This window comes from Mauremys mutica, unplaced genomic scaffold (assembly GCF_020497125.1).
Source record: "Mauremys mutica isolate MM-2020 ecotype Southern unplaced genomic scaffold, ASM2049712v1 Super-Scaffold_100100, whole genome shotgun sequence".
Taxonomy (NCBI): Eukaryota; Metazoa; Chordata; order Testudines; family Geoemydidae; genus Mauremys; species Mauremys mutica.
This window is the reverse complement of record NW_025423267.1, coordinates 97,151-101,918: the sequence shown is the minus strand read 5'-3', so window position 1 is coordinate 101,918 and position 4,768 is coordinate 97,151. Positions and strand designations below refer to the sequence as shown.

The following is a 4,768-nucleotide window of genomic DNA, read 5'->3' as shown; positions in this document are numbered from 1 at the left end:
GCACCAGGCGGGATTTGAGTGTTTTGTACCTGTCACTTAGTCTGTGTCAATAGTACAGACGCCATGGGCAGGACTCCAGGCTCTGCTTGAGGGATCCCGGCACAGGGGCTGAGAAAGGAAGGTAGATTCTGACCTGTGCTCTGGAGAGGAGGTAATAAGTGAAGGGGCATTTTTAAACCCTCCCCTCCTCAGTGTCCCCAGGGCTGGAATTCTACCTTCCACAGGGCCAAATGAGGGGGTGAAACCACTTGGTTAATGAAAACCAGTGCTCCAGGTGAGGTTTGAACTCACAACCTCAGCATAGCTTCTCTCAGCACTGCCCTATAAGTACTGTGCGTGAACCAATTGCGCCACTGGAGCACCTGTTAATTGTGAGTCTCCAAAACCCCTAGGTTGATACAGGCAAGGAGTGACCCCAAAACATTCTCAGTGGGGCTGAGAGCAGGTAGCGATAAGTGTTGTACTTGGTGGGGTGGATTCTTCTTAAGGGTTCCAGGCCCCATTTGACCCTTTTGTTCGTCCCTGTGTAATAACAGAGCTGGTTAAGACTCAATGGAGAGTCTTGCTGCAGACCAACAGATCTGAAATCACTGAGAACCAGCTCTAAGCATTAGTCCTGCTTTGGGACAGTGTCTCTCATGCAAGAAACTGCCCAGTCTGCGCTAGCAGTGAGGCTCCCTCACTAACAGCTGAAATCAGGGAGAGCTGTGTGAAGTGCAGGGCCCCAGGGGCGCCTGAACAGGGGGGAACAACACTCCAGGGCTTTTAAAAATGGGAGGGCTCTGCCTTGCCACTTTGTAATGACCGTAAGGGCGAGTGAGGGCGGGGAGGGGACGGAGAGCAGTGAGCGGGAGGCGAGGTCTTGGGGGAAGAGGCAACATAGGAGGCAGCGTAGGAGTGAGGCCTTGGGGAGAAGGGGTGGGGCAGGGGCATGGCGTTGAGCGGAAGGGATGGGGCTACTGTTCGGGCTCTGGTGGCCGCTACTTTTAGGGAGCCTGTTCCGCTCCTGGTGGGACCACAAGACGTCCCAGAGCAGAGAGGGTGGCCAGCAGAGCGGTGACAGGGGGGAACAGCAAGTGACCGGCAATGTGGCCAGACAGCGGAGGGAGAAAGGGGCTTTCCCCCCAGGAGGTGAGAGGTGAACTCTGGGTTTTCACTGACCCAGGACAGAAGCTGTGGGTGAGGTGCAGTGAAGGGAGGGGCACATCCACAGAGCTACTGGTGTCTGGATTTAGGAGCCTGAGGCAAAAGGCCACTGCCCAGCGCGCTGTGGGGTGGGTGGTTTGCTCATAGTGTTGTGTTATGAATCCTGATTGTGGTGTTTTCCCAAGTTAATACAAGGTGATTTTCCTCCTTTTTCTTAAAGTTTCTTTTCTACACTCAGTGGTTGTGAGTGGGGAAAGTATCGCCTCTTAGAGGCACCCAGTGGCCAGGGTTAGTTTCCCCAGGTTACTGGGTGGGGGCTTAAGCAGACTGTGTGTTGTATTGTTGAAGAGGAGCCCCAAGCAGGGAATTGTAACTTCAACCTTCAGAGTAAGAGCCAGAGGTGCTGCCAGCTGAGCTAGCCAGGCCGCTGAAATGTATTAACCCTTTCACCACAAGAGCAAACAGCGGGTACTTCTGTGCTTCTCAGCAGCTGGGAAAAAGCCTCTTGGGGGAAATGTCTCCTGCCCCACGGCCAAAAGGAGCCCCTTGAGTGGGAACGGTCAGAGGCCCCACTTGGGGGCTGGCCCTGCTTTCCTACCACCTTGTGATGCTGGCTGGCCGCAGAACAAATGCTGGTCTGTGGGTGGCCTTCAGTGGGGGTTCGGCATGGCAGGGAGCAGGGAGCAGGCTGGCCGGGTGTCTTTGTGGCTGTCTGCTGGCCACACATAGGCATTGTCCTCCCCTCCTCTGGCCCTGCCCTCGGTTGCTCTGTGGCTTTTAAGCTTCCCTTGGAGCTGTCAGCACCAGCCGCCTCTGCTCCAGGTGCCCAGAGCAGGAGAGGTGCTGGGCTCCAGGCTGGGACTCTACCTCCCTCCTGCCTAGCCCTGACTGTGAAGCCTGGCCCTGGCCCTCCTTCCTTTAAATGCCATGTGGGCAAGAGGAAGCGTGTGGCAGCTGCAGGGACCAAAGTTGTGGACATCAGGTGAAGCAGCGAGAAACAACCATATGGTCAACCCACAGGACTCTCTAGCCAGGCTGTTAAGTTCTAGGACCCCAACCTATAGCCACCAGCCCATTGAACCAGCCAGACCAAAGACCTATCTCCAGTGGGCATCAGTCACCCAGTAGGAGGGAAAAAACTCATTCTCGTTCACCCTGGAAAAAGGTAACCAAGCACATTGAGCTCTAGGACTTTATAGCAAAGCAACATATCTCCACGAGGTCCCACTGAGATTTGAACTCAGATTCCACAATTCAAAGTCCTGAGGGCTGCCCCTTACACCATGGGACCTGCTGCTGTTTTGTTTTTTCAGACCCCTGTGACTCTTGGCTCGTTTGCACTCTGCACTTATTGCTTCCCACCAGAGGCTTCCTCTCGCAGGACTCTCTCTCCTTCTCCAGCAACTATAGTTCTGCACTACCGGATCTGTGGGTCCTGCCCTGAGACCCCACATCCCCCTGCTTTGTCTCCGTTCCCTGCAGGCTGCAAAAATGTCAGGGGACGCTGCTCCTCCCTTCACTCGGTGCTCCCACTCATATTGGCCAGCTGCAGCCTCATCTCCTGGAACTCGGGCAGCTCTCGCTTGATCCGATCGTACAGTCACACGCTGACTGGCTCCCCTGCCTGGATGCTCTTGTGGAAATCCCACAGGCGATGCTGCAGGACTCGGAACCACTCGTTTCTTTAATGTTGTGGTGTTTACCCGACTGCTGGAACAAAGCCACCAAGTCCTCCCTGACTGACTCCCACCAATCCCCCCGGTTGCCATAGAACCCTCTGATGCTTTCCCGTTCTGCCAACACCGCCAGGCCTCGACCCCTGCCCCTTTATCTTGCAAGCTCTGGATGTTCAGCTTCCAATATCCTCTGCCCTGGGTCAGGGAATTGCCCACATTGAGCACACGGTGAGAGCTGCGTGATCCGAAAAGTCCATTGGCACCACCCTGCACTGGGCTGTCGACGTGCTCTCCTTCACAGAAATCCGGTCAGTGCGACTCCTGGCCTGTCCCCGCAGAAAGGTGTATCCCCTCTGCGGCTGGTGTGAGCTCGGGTCAGAGGAATAGGAGGCTACCACCCACCCTCCACTGGTTCCACTGTGGAGAAACACGTCCTCTAAGCCGACCTCACTACAGACCTGCGCCAGGTAGTGCTCATCATAGAAGAGTTTCCTCTGACGGTCGGGAAAACAGGACCAGCAGTCCTCAGGCCGGTGCAACAATTGAAATCCTGCCCCCCCCCCCCCCAACACCATGCAGAGGAAGGCATTCAGTTCCTTCATAGGACTTACGCCTTAACTGGAGACCATACACACTAATAGAGCCATAACCAGTGCTGCAGAGCACAAAGCCCACCAGTAATGCTCTCCCTGGTGGGAGCTCCAGCCCCTTCTGTACTCACACCATGAATATGAAGAACAAGACTCCAACCCCATCATTCTTCACTGGCCTGGAGAACTAGAGAGATGGACCCTTCCACCAATCACCCTCTGCCCATCAAGCTACCCTAGAGTTATTAATGTGCATTTCCTGAACACCCACCATGTCCAAGTCCAGCTGCTCCAAGGCACTGAACATCAAGTGCCTCCTCCCTGGGCCCCCAAATCCCTTCCACATGAACCACTTTCACAGATGCCCCTTCAAGGGTACTGCCCTGGCTCAGCTGCACAGAGGAATTTTCATCCCCTATACCTGCCTGTCACTGCCCAGCACCCCTTCTTGCACCATTCCCAAGAGCTACCCTCCCTCACTCTCTTCCTGCCATATTTTGTTCAATTTTTTTTTTGTTCAGTTTTGTTCAATATCTTCATTAACGATCTGGAGGATGGTGTGGAGTGCACCCTTAGCAAGTTTGCAGATGACACTAAACTGGGAGGAGTGGTTGATATGCTGGAGGGTAGGGATAGGATACAGAGGGACCTAGACAAATTAGAGGATTGGGCCAAAAGAAATATGATGAGGTTCAACAAGGACAAGTGCAGAGTCCTGCACTTAGGACGGAAGAATCCCATGCACTGCTACAGACTAGGGACCAAATGGCTGGGCAGCAGTTCTGCAGAAAAGGACCTAGGGGTTACAGTGGACGAAAAGCTGAATATGAGTCAACAGTGTGCCCTTGTTGCCAAGAAGGCTAATGGCATTTTGGGTTGTATAAGTAGGGGCATTTCCAGCACATTGAGGGATGTGATCATTCCCCTCCATTCAGCACTGGTGAGGCCTCATTTGGAGTACTGTGTCCAGTTTTGGGCCCCACACTACAAGAAGGATGTGGATAAATTGGAGAGGGTCCAGCGGAGGGCAACAAAAATTATTAGGGGGCTGGAGCACATGACTTATGACGAGAGGCTGAGGGAACTGGGATTGTTTAGTCTGCAGAAGAGAAGAATGAGGGGGGATTTGATAGCTGCTTTCAACTACCTGAAAGGGGGTTCCAAAGAGGATGGATCTAGACTGTTCTCAGTGGTAGAAGATGACAAAACAAGGAGTAATGGTCTCAAGTTGCAGAGGGGGAGGTTTAGGTTGGACATTAGGAAAAACTTTTTCACTAGTAGGGTGGTGATGAACTGGAAGGGGTTACCTAGGGAGGGGGTGGAATCTCCTTCCTTAGAGGTTTTTAAGGTCAGGCT

The 4,768-nt window shown here is 53.6% G+C and overlaps 1 non-coding gene across 1 annotated transcript; it reads right to left on the bottom strand.

The window, feature by feature from the left end:
• Positions 1-266: 266 nt before the first annotated feature.
• On the bottom strand, positions 267-360 carry TRNAI-UAU. The gene is made up of 2 exons: positions 323-360; positions 267-302 (listed from the first exon to the last, which is right to left on the bottom strand). It is a non-coding gene; the product is annotated as a tRNA-Ile (tRNA).
• Positions 361-4,768: the final 4,408 nt, after the last annotated feature.